The sequence below is a fragment of the Poecilia reticulata genome, chromosome 17, assembly GCF_904066995.2.
Source record: "Poecilia reticulata chromosome 17, P_reticulata-male-v2, whole genome shotgun sequence".
Taxonomy (NCBI): Eukaryota; Metazoa; Chordata; class Actinopteri; order Cyprinodontiformes; family Poeciliidae; genus Poecilia; species Poecilia reticulata.
Window position 1 is genome coordinate 20389152 of NC_088846.1, and position 12267 is coordinate 20401418.

At 39.4% G+C, this 12267-nt stretch overlaps 1 long non-coding RNA gene across 1 annotated transcript; it reads right to left on the reverse strand.

Annotated features, from left to right (window-relative positions):
• Nucleotides 1-1920: 1920 nt before the first annotated feature.
• Nucleotides 1921-5589, reverse strand: LOC103479831 (uncharacterized). Its single transcript, XR_001777514.2, has 2 exons — nucleotides 4833-5589; nucleotides 1921-4686 (listed from the first exon to the last, which is right to left on the reverse strand). It is a non-coding gene; the product is annotated as an uncharacterized LOC103479831 (long non-coding RNA).
• Nucleotides 5590-12267: the final 6678 nt, after the last annotated feature.

The window sequence follows — 12267 nt, forward strand, 5'->3', positions numbered from 1 at the left end:
GTGTTGTAACTTTGTGTTTAAAGTCATGAAACCTATTTAATATATAGGAGAGACCCAACGTGTTTGGAAACTTATCTGTGAAGGCTTATGATACGGTATGTTTGAAACTCCTAAAACAAGATTTTTATGTCAAATTTGCAAACCTTAAAGTTGGTTTAAATTAACAGGGTAGTATAAAACAGCTTGGACATTAAATGTGCCATTTCCAATTAATTTTCACCAGCAAATGTAACTCAATATTTTGGATATATGCACGTGCATTTAATATATTGGCAGAATTAACGAGCAGTCATGAATCTTGTACAACTATCAAACGTTTTGTTTCCAAACTGTCGATCGAATAACTGACTTTGACAGGTCCCTTTGATTTTTGGTTCAACACCTCACTGTCCGACTTTCTCAATAAAATGAGACTCGGATCACCCAGCCCTTTAAAGGACACCTTCTGAAAATGATGCTCTGTCTACTCATCACTCCCAACTCAATCCGATCTTTCAATGACGGGCTACACTTAGAGTCACATGACAGTGAGCTGCTTTCCAAAGCTGCCAGAGTTGCATGGTGGGATCTGAACTTCTTGAATTTCACTGTGTGAGAATTATTTTTATTAATCCCAAACTACATTTTAGTTAATCCAAGCTATTAATAAATGTCAAATGTGAATTTCTAAGAAATTAAGAGTGAAGTTTGGGCTTTTTTTTTATTTTTATTTTTATTTTTTTTAGGAGAATATATGTGCACAGTTATTAGGCAGCTAATATTGTGCTGCATTATTACTCAGCTAAATGAAAAGCCCATTTTCCCATTTCATCTATTTATTTTCATCAGACACCCCACAACTTTCCAATTAATATTTGACATTTAAAAATAAAAAACTAGTGACCAATATAGCAACCATTTTTTTCTATATTGGTAATAAGCCGTCCTTCCATGGAGTCTGTCGGTTTGAAACTGCCTAAAAATTATGAAAGGTGAAAATGCATAAATGCCCAATAATTATAAACACAGTGTTGTCCTATTTTTTGCTGGAACATCATCTGCACTGCTCTCTTTTCAAAGTTTACCAGCAAAAGGTCTACAAATCTAACAGCTGCAGGTTAATTGTTGTGGCCGTGACAAAACATTCGGTGCGATGAGCGTCTCAACTTAAAGACACCTTTAACTGCAGACTATTGAATTCAGGTGTTCAAAACACGACTAATAAAGTTCAGCACTGAGGCTTGGTGTCTGCTTCCGCAAACATGTTGTCAAAGAACGGGTCGCTCTAAGGCCTTCAGTGATTTCCAGCACAAAGAAGGAGGCGCATCGTGTGCAGAGGTCACCTACTTTCTGCAAAGTCAATTGTAGCAGACCTAACTTAACATGGCCATTTGTATATTGTTCAAAAACAATGTGCAGAGATGCCATTAGTTCAAAAACGATATATAGAAAGAGCCTCATGGTATGATGTATTATTGCTAAGTTGCTGCATCAACACCTTGGACCACAAACTGCTCTGCAAAACGTCACTTGAGTCTAGAGAAGTGGAGGCGTGTCTGCTGAATTCACAAATATTGCCCCTTAATGTGGAAATTGAGTGGAGGGGTCTGGGTTTGGGAGATGCTACGAGAGCATTGTGTCATAATGTCTGATAGAGTGAGGATAGCATTGGGCTGTTTTTCTGTTAATTATGAGGATTTTTTTGCTTGCACTAATTGAAAACACAACATTTATAATCAAGACATTACAACAAAAAATAAATCTTTAAACACAGAAATGTGAGCTGAATGAAGTTTTTTCCATAGATGCTTGAAGGTTGTACTTTCAAAAAGCACTTGTGATTTTACAAGCTCATGGGGTTCTCATGGACTAAGTACCAAGCACGGAACTCTCATCTCGTTAAAGTAATAATCAAATGTGAAAAAAAAAACCCTGACAAAGTTGGTACCAATTTTATATTTCACAGCCTTCGGCACAAAACACACATCCCAGACAAAGCTACGCTGCTTACATGTGAAAAGATTTGACACATAACATGCTGACTTTCTTCTGTGTAGATACAAGGAAAACCTTAACATCCCAAACGTTTAGTATCTGTTGCGACATAATCCATTTGATGTGAACAACAGCCTCTTACAACAGTTCTGAGATTATTTTGTGCTCTAACATCAGTTTCAAATGATGCGTTGAGCTGGCATTTCCGTCACGATTTGAATTAAATCCTAAGCATTTACTTTCTTGTTATCCGAGTTTGATTGAACATAAACTTTGCACAGCTTCTCTGTAATTATGTTGGATGATTCACCTGAACGCAGCTGCGAGTTGCTTAGATGTGTTTACTTTTCTATGAAGGGAAATGTTACCAAAGGACTCAAGATTAGATTTAAATTGAGCTAAAGAAACGACACCCACAGCTGTTCTGCAACTCTAATAGTTCTGAGTGCTGAATTTCATGTTGCTTTAGTCTGTAATGAGTCCCTGAAGAAGAAAACAAAATCCCATCTGTGTTTTAACCAGCTGGAATAATCACTTTGGTGTCTTGACAGGGCGTTCCCATGATCATTTCACAAAAAAAGTAAAAATCAAACGCAAGAACTTACAGTAAATGTTTCATTTAGGTCCTACTGGACCTGCAGAGAGACAGGTGAAACTAAAATGATATCTGATTTGCAGATTCTTTAAGATAAAAACAACAAAGATGCTCTAATTGTAGCATGATTTGTTTTTGTAATATTTTGTGATAAATCATTTTGAGGTTTTACAAATGTGGTTATTTTCATGTTTCTAGTTTAGTTTTTTAATTATTTGTAAGCTTCCAGGATAATTCTGACTTGATCTATCTGAACAAAAAAAAGAACACAAGAAAAAACATGCAAACTCAAATGTGCATATAAAGCTCTGGAAAATGTATCATTTTAAGAGACCACTTAAAATGATCACTTTCTCTGATTTTACTTTTTATAGGTTTATGTTTGAGCAAAATGAACATTGTTCTTTAATTCTATGAACTACTGACAGCATGTCTCTGAAATTCCAAGCAAAAATTTTTTTTTTCTATTTGCAGAAAAAGAGAAATGGTCAAAATGACAAAAAAAAAAAGATGCAGAGCTTATGAACCTCAAATAATGCAAAGAAAAAAAAGTTCATATTCATTTAGAAACAACAATACTAAAGTTTTAACTCAGGAAGAGTTCAGAAATCAACATTTGGTGGAACAACCATGAGGTTTTCAATGGGGTTCATTGCAGAGGTCTCTTAGTTTTTTCCAGAGCTTTACATACCCTTGATATTTGCATAAAAGGCCTTTAGAACATTGCAGAGAAATTACAAACTTTACTTGCCATGAACAACTGATCTGCTTACAATTAGAAATGTGAGAGCAGCTTCTCAACCACAGCCAGGATTTAATATCAAACTGCTTTATCCGACCCAAAGCTGGTTTTGATGTGTGTTTGGAATAATTATCCAATTAGAAACACCTCATTGTGTCCATGTTGTGGCTAGCCAGTGTGAAGTTAAATTATTTTGAGATATTCCCCTTTTATTTCTTCCACCTACTTCATCCAATGCAGGACTGCTGACACTAAACAGCGCATGCTGCTTCCACCACCATGCTTGAAAGTTGATACAGCTCTCTCAAGTTTGCTTGTTTTGCAGCTCAGTTTTTCGTCTCATTGGACCATAAAAGTTCAGTTGACGTCGCAAGTGTCGATTTTGAAGGAGGAACTGTAGTCGGCAAGATTGCAGCCTGTAAAGCTTCATCAATGCGTGGAAACCAATCTCCCATCTCTTCTAAAATGGTGGTAAAATATCCTGCCAGAATCATGCCAGAAGCCTGATGACGAATGAAAAAAACTGCATGGTCAAGGTTCAACTTGCTAAAAGATATTTAACTAAATATTGGTGGGGGTGTATGTAAATTTAAATCTGTAAAACAAAAAAGACTTGGTTGCCTATTTTTTGTGTTTGATATTAATTTAACATGTTACCAAACAAAACAAAACAACTGTTTTGAATAAATAGTTTTAAAGCTCAAAATTAATGAGATTCATGGCCATTTACAGTACAAACATGGACATCTTGGTAAGAAATTAAAATACAGATTGCCTAACATTTTTACTGAGGCCACATTGAAGATATTGGACACGCCTGACAAATATTTTCTCAACTCAGTAAACAGAAATGCGCTAGAAGAAATTATTTCATGCTGTTTGGCTGCTGGAGTTGAATTTAAAACTTTTCGCCCAAAAAAAAAAAAAATCAACAAACTGTAGTACTTGCCCTGAGGTATGAAAACTTCTGCAAACCTCCCTATTTGTATGTACAACAGATACCGTCTGCTTCAGCTGATAGACACACATCCCTCGTGGCACCCAGAGGAAATCTACTTCCATATGCCTTCAATGCTACAAAGTCAAACTCCACAAGGGAATGATTTGTTTCCCCCAGCTCTCTGTGCTCTGCAGAAACCAAACTATACTCAATCAACATTTTTCAAAAACACACAGCTGTTTAAACTTTCCGACAGATACCTTCTTATTCCCCTGCGCGCTAGGGTTTCTGGCCTTGGTAAACAAAGAGCGCCTATTCAGCGCAAACGCCTACAATCTCTTGAGCATGTAACCGGTCCTTCGTGTTTGTTAGGAGGCATTCAAATCAGGCTCTTCTTCGGAAACTCTGACGTACTCGTCCCTCGTGGTTTCGCGTCTGAAAGGTGGAGAGAACAGGGGATGAACGTAAAGTCAATATTTATGTAGAGGCTCAGTGCCTCTGGCTGCAGTAGCTTGGCCTCGCCTTGCTCTGCAAACACTGTTTACTGTGGCTGGCACATTGTGATCCCAGCGCACGCTCACCTGCACCATCCGAGTTGAACTCTGGACCCTGAGACAAATGGTTCCACTGGCTTTTTTTTTTTTAATTATCATTATGCCACACACATTTGTCCCTTAGGCTGCGTGTTTATGTGCTCAGTTGATAGGACTCCCATGAAGCAGCGCCCTTCCTATGTTTCATTAGATTGGAGACTGTTCTGAATATCAGCAGGGATGTTTCTGGTTCGCGCATTCAAATTGCTCAGACTTGACATCCTCATCCGTCTGGTTTAGCTGAAGAAACCTAATGTTGCCTCGGTCTATCGATCAAATCCCTTTGCTCTCGTATCTGTGGGTCAGACGCTGTCCGTTCCCATAGCGACGATCAAAACAAGACTCTGTGCCGACAGCCACCCAGCACGAAGTTCCATTTAAGCCCCCGTCGAAAGAGAATCGCATATGCACATGTGCCGTCCCTGCTTTGCTCCTCCGCCTGACAGTGACGCTGATGTCTGCCGCAGCAAAACGCAGATTGCCTCCAAGTCCTGCTGCGAAATCAGTGGTGTTGTGTGAAAACTGGAATTACTCTATCTGAGAGGCGTCTTTCCGTATAGCTCACGGCCGAGTGACAGGTGCCCGGTAATAACGCTCCTGCTGAGTTCTGTTTGCATGCTACCAGGCTGCAGGGAATTAGTCCTACAGGAAACGGTCTGCGCCCAGCAAGCCACTGTTGATGCAGAGCTAGTGAGAAATGAATAGCTCTGAGTGGATTGTTTAAAGATTACGAGCGCGCTCACATCCCTGTCGTTAGAAAGCAATGATACGGCTGCTTGTTTGTTTCATGCTGATTGGCTGCAGTTTTGTTTTTAAGTGACATTGTTGAGCTGAAGTGAGTAGAACTCTTTTCTGGCCTTAAAGGGGTGGTATTTTATGTACTTTCCAGGCATATTTTATAGCACAGTCAAGTAGTCAACTTGAAGTTGGCCTCTGTCTCTTTAAGAAGCTCCACTGTGTCTTCAGCATGTTATCAAAGCAACGTTGCTCTTTTTTCCATTATAAACGTTATTCGGGCTCAGTAGGTGTTTGCTGATTGCTGCTGCCACTAGTCTGTAGGAGCTGTGTGGGATAGGGGTAGAAAACGGGGACGAATCAAAGCAACATTTCAATTATTTTTTTGATGATAGAACAACATTATAACATGATATAAAGTTCAAAAAAGTCATTTTTATACAACACCTACCTCAGCCATCCCTCGTTCCTCCCCTTTAAGGTCGCAAAATCTATTTTTGAGCAAACCTTTCTGTGGGTTAGTCAGCTCAGAGAGCTTTCATCTTTGGAGACTTGTGAAACAGAATCATTTCTTCTTTTCTTTTTACGCCAGTCGTGGCAATTCTTTGCAAAAACAATTTCCTTGTCAAGCTCTTTGCTTTTGGTGACTCAGTAAGGCCAAACAAAGGCAGCCCGGTGGTACATCAGCGGGTTCTTGCGAACACCAAGTCACCAGCTGCTTTGTTGGTTATACAAGATGCACACGTGTGCAGCGTCGTAAAAATCCACTTGTCTGGTGCGACGGAAGTTTTGAAATCCTACGTTTCTGAGAAAAATAATGTCCTTGTGTCGGGTAACATTCAGAGAGAAGCACCAGCCGTAGCTGCTCATACCTTTTTTTTCCCCCCCATGAGGCAACAGTGCTTATAACTTGCCCTACTGTACGGCTCAGTGACCGCTCTTCTTCACAGAATACTTCAAACGCTAACAGCTTTCTGCTCATTTAGATTTAATATTACTACCTGGAAAGAGCTAATAAAATATGTATTTTCCTCCTTATTTGTCACGCCAAATAAAAGAGAAAAGGAGCTTATTTTAGGTCTGCTTCAATGTTCTCCTCTCTCCAGCTCAGAAAGAAAAACATGATCATTTTGCAGCCTTGCCACACTGCCTCTTGTGTTTTCGAGTAGGCTACTTGTTCTAAAAGCACATCTTTTTTTTTCTTTCTTTCTTTCTTTCTTTCAAATTCGCTGTAATCATTACACACTGAACCCACACGTACCGCTGGGAGGCTCGTCCTCAGATGTTTCGGTGAATGCCGTGCTTACAGGGCCACGCTGACCAGCAGCTGGCTGTTATGCGATCGCAGCTGCATGGGACCTAACCGTTCTACTGTTTTAACCCTCGCATGAGACATCGATTTGGTCCAGGACTCTGTATCATTTCATGTCAGGCTTTTCTTCCTATTGCTATACTCTAGACGTTTGCCATTCAGCATGCAAGTCGTTTCTGACTACATATAAACTCTCTGATTCAGAGAAGAACACGCATGAAGGATAGATGTGTCAAGACCAGGCCTGCAGCGATAAACAATATATCAATTAATCACATGATAAATTGAAATCATCGGCTTCATCTTGATTTATCGACTTTATCGTTTCTTCCTGCCTTCTTCTCTTTCTATTGATGGCACTGGATGAAAAAAGGCTGGACTCCGGTGCTCTCCTCTGACCTCTCCCTTCATTTCCTTAGCGTAAAGGAGGAGTGAACTATTTGCATCAGGTAGTCGGAGGGGCTCATCTTCTCCATCTGAACCTAATGATTATCGAGTATACAGTATACAGAGTTCATAATCTGTACTCTTGGTTGAATGTAGTTTTCATTTCCACTTCGGTTTTATGTTTTGTTTAGTTTTTATTCAAGTGCATTTTTTTTTTTTTGCTAACAGAGTCCATTTTATTTTTTGTTTTTGATTGTTTTGTTTATTTTGTTTACCAGTTCCAGCGTTAAGTGTTCTTTTGAAAACAAAGTGTATTTATTTTTGGCAGGACGTGCTTGCGTTATTATGCCATTACCGCTACATCATTTTTGAAATGGTCCTCAAACAATATTATCGTTTATTGCAATAACTGTTGAGACAATTAATCTCTCAGCAAAATTTGTTATCGTGACAGGCCTAGTCAAGACACAGAAAATGTTCTCCACCAATGTGTTCAAGGAGGTTTACATAAAAATGTGAACTGACCTGTGTGTACATCATGAACAACTCATTTATCAAGCGCTTGCTTTTGGCCCCATTTGTTTGCTCCTCCGGGCCTTCGGTGTGTTTGCCACAAACCGGTCGCCTCAGCAGCGTCCAGCGCTGCAGCTGAATCGCCCGGGACGAGGAAACGGTACGTGCCGATCACGACTTGGAAACAACAACAGAGAATCACACAGAGCTGAGGTGACCGGCCATCTGGACGGCCTGGATGTGCAGGTGATGATCTCTGCGAGGCGGAACAGCGTCTGCATGCAAAGCTTCACCTGAGTGTCAGCTGGGGGACGGGCTGCTGCAGTGACTGCGCCGTTCATGCCTTTATATCTGATGACATATTGAGTAGAGGATCATCACACCAGAAATAACACGTTGGAAGGTGTGATCTGCTCAGTTTATGTAAACATTAAATACAAGGAGGGGAACTGTAATATTTCTTGGTCTTTGTTTGGGAAAATTAACACTTATTTTAGAGCCAGGAAACCAATTGTTGCCATTTCTGCTTATTGATTCAGTAATGAAGAAAGTTTTACACTAAGCATTGAATTCCATGACCAGAGAACTGAACACTTTCTATAGTTTGCAGGAACTGTTGCACAGTATCTTGTCAAACAATTGAAGCTTAACTTTTAGAGATACAAGGACTATATTACAGCCTCTGTTGCAGCAAAATAGTTTAGATCCAATATTTGTGTGTTATAAAGTCCAAAGCTAAATACGATTGGGGATGTGTGACGTAACATTACAGTGTATAACTTTTACAAAAAGGTGTTTTTTTTATATATGTTTAAACTGTCAACATGTCGTTGTAACAGTGAAGTAGATAATCTGATTATCTGTGAAAAGTTCGACCTCCTCCACCTTTTCGCTGAGATACTATTGCCAAAGTATCTCATTATTGCCGAAGAAATGCACCGCTTCCGGTCAAAAACAGCCAGTCAGAGCCAGGAGGAGTATCTTAGTGCTGTCAATCAATCTTGTGTATGCGCTGGCGGAAAAACAACTAACCATTCCAGGAAAACTGTTTTTCCACCGTCATCAGTAGCTATGCTAGCCTGTGCAGTCGTGGCAGGCTCTGCTGACAAGGAGAAGCATAGCAGAGAGTAAGGGGGAGGATGTGAGCGACATATACGCAAACATGATTGACAGTGCTGAGACCATCCTCTTTGCTGTGATTGTTACTCATTGTGGTTTGTATCTCTGTAGTTAGCCCTGGGAACACTGGGAGAATGCAAACAGATTATCTGTCTTACCTTATACTGTCATTATATGGTAACAGTTTTAACAGATATATTAAAAACCTTTAATTTTTAGCTTAAGTTACACACTGTGGTGTTAAGCTTCTCTACTCTGACTCTTGCCATCCAGTGTGACTGATGGACTTGAGATATTTTCAAAAGAAGAATGGGCAAAAATGGTGGTTTTACAAACTATCGATTCAGCGGACCGAATGCAGCAGACTTTCTGATTTGGCTATTTTAAAACATGCGTAACCCTTGTCCCCTTTTATCACCGCACAGACATGCATCATCCACTGAGGATGCTGCTTTTTATGCCAAATACAAAGCAGTCATTAAGGAAAACCTGCAGCGATCTGAGAGTTCAACAATAATGATTCACCTGAGAGCCCAGACAAGACAACCCCACACGCCCTGGGGTCTGTTATTGTCCTTGAGCTGGAGCGGCTTTGTAGAACAGGTCACAGATTAACACCACCCTCACCCCCAACAAACGCGCATGCACACGCACACACACACGCACACGCACACCTCTTCCTTTACTCTGCTGTTCAGTATGACAGGACTTAAAGGGATCCATCAGGAAGGAGGAGGTAAATATTTATTACTGCAAGACTACAAAACCCTTAGCCGCAGGCTGAAAAAGTTTCAAAACCTTTTCCAAAAAAAAAAAAAAAGGTTTATTCTTAGGAATTTTGGATTCCTCGTTTTCAAGAGGTGAAGCATTTAATTTGGCAATGACAGGTTTATAAGTGGAGAAAAAAAAAAGCATGTTTATGAAACCTCTGTCTCCCCTTTCAAACGCTGAGTGATTATGCATCAGAAAATTCAGAATATAATTTGTAAACATTAGTGAAAAAAACCCACAGTTGTTGTAAATACACATTCCTATCAAGAAACACATTTTTTATGCTTATTTAAAGAAGCAATTTACCAATCTTCCCTCAGTTTGAACATTTGCACTTAACAAAAAGGAGTGCATTAAAACGCACACCTCCATCCCCTGTGAGTGCCACATCTCTACAGACATATAGAGGCTCCGCTAATGGTATAAAATAGTATACAATTTTGTTCTCCCAAATGGGTCCTGGGAAAGTGTTCTGAGCATTGTGCAGTTTTATAAAAATGGAACCAGGATGAGGTTTTATGTAAAGATTGTGTTATATTTACTCTAAGATGTATATGCAACAGAGTGTGCTGCAGAGGGACTGAATGGCTTTGAATAAAGTCGGTTTTTTGTGGGTTTTTTTTCTTGGCTAAAAATGGAGATAATGGCGTAAAGGGACCATCTATCTCCCTCACTGAAGTATAAACTATACAGGCCCGTATTCTGCATTACTCAACAGGGACTTTAGAATCAGAATCCTCTTTTTATGTAGTGATGAGGACAGACAGTCACGCTTCTGTTTTTGTTTCATAAATGTATACATTTTGTGTCATAATTTTTGAGAAACTGTATACATCGTTTGGGTATTATGTTTCATTTCTTAATTTCCCTAATGTAAGAATCAAAGGATTTTATCAACCCAATGTGTTCAACCCACATGCTTTATATTTTAATAGTTAGTTGATATTGAAGATAATCAAAGTTATCTTTGGTCAGATTATATAATGTTCTAGATTTCAATATCACTGGTATTTTAGGTTTGTTTGTATCTGAAAACAGTCTAATGCCTTGCAAAGTTGTTCATGCCGCTTTAACGTTTTCACAGTTTGTCAATCTACAACCACAAACTTCAATATATATTCACTGCTACTTGAAGTGATAGACCAACAGGAAGTTGTGTGTAATTCTGAAGTAATTACAAGTGAAAATCTGAAGTGTGTAATTACAGATGCCAGTGTTTTGAGGTACATCTTTATCAAATTTTTCCATCTAAAGATAAAAAAAGATACATTTTTCTTAATAAATTAACTTGATTAAATGTTCAAGCAGCATATTTAAAATCTTACCACAGATTCTCGGTACTTTAGCGCTGCTGCTCTACAACATGAACGTGCTTCTTTCTAAATCATTTTATCTGTGATGTTGTCCAGTTGGACGCTGAACCTCATGTTTTGATTGCTTTGCAGCATCTAACAGGTTTTCTTCCAGGGTCGCCCTGTACTTCCATTCATCCTTCCCTTTTTACTCTGTCTTGTTTCCCTGTCCCCCGTCGCTACATGCTTGCTTAGAAGAAGGGCTCGCTGAAATGTCAGCGACTCGATGGAATCAGCTGGAGTTCTTTAAAGGGGGAGTACAACATGTTATCCAGGCACATGGTGTCATTTCATAGCACGATCAAGGAACTATGTTACCTTCAGTTGTAATCAAAATGATGTATATATCAAAAACAACTCAAAAGACATTTGACTTGCATCATAGCCACATCTGATGCCTTGAATGTGGCCTCCATTTTTTGCCGTTTATAACCGTTCCTATAGGAACGTTGTAGTTTGTAAGCTCAGTAGACGCTTAGTTCCACCAGGCGTTTCTTTGCTAATTGGTGCTGCTGCCAGTCTGGTGAGGGGCGGGAGCTCAGGTGAACAGCGAAGCTCCAAGACGGAGCTTGGGCTAAATGGGCTAAATTTTAAATGGGCTAAAACATTGTATGCTCAAACGATTAGTCACCCCCAAATGGCTCAGACATTCACGAATGAGTCAAAGCAACACTCCAGGTATGTGTTTGATGATGGAATAACATCACAACATTAAATAAAACTCAAAAAAGTCAGTTATGCATAATACCCGCCAACGTTTGACCTCGTTGTATTATAACTGGATCAAACAGTGTGTACTTGGAGTTGAATGTGTCTACATGACTGAGTGGTTTTGATTCCTTTTATTGTGTATTTCTGTACAGCGCTCTAAAAAAAAAAAAAAAAAAGTTGGACCTGTTTATATTCCTCCGATGACATTTTTTGTGAACCGGAAAAATAGAAAGAAAATTGAATGAATTCCTGAAGAAAAGCTTTTCCACGCTGTGATGCTGCTAAGTGTAGAAGTGGGCGCACATTTCTGAGCACTGAGGTGAATGAGCCTATAGTGTGAAGCGTCTTGAGAGGTCCATATGAGTAGAAACCTGCTATGTAAATTCAGTCCATTTACCATTCAACAATGGCCTCCCTATTGCCACTTATGTGAAAACCAGAACTGAATATTAATAATAGATGTCCTGTCAGGGGTAATTTAAAAGTTTTCATTGCTTTTGCTTTCCTCCAGCTGTACAGAGAT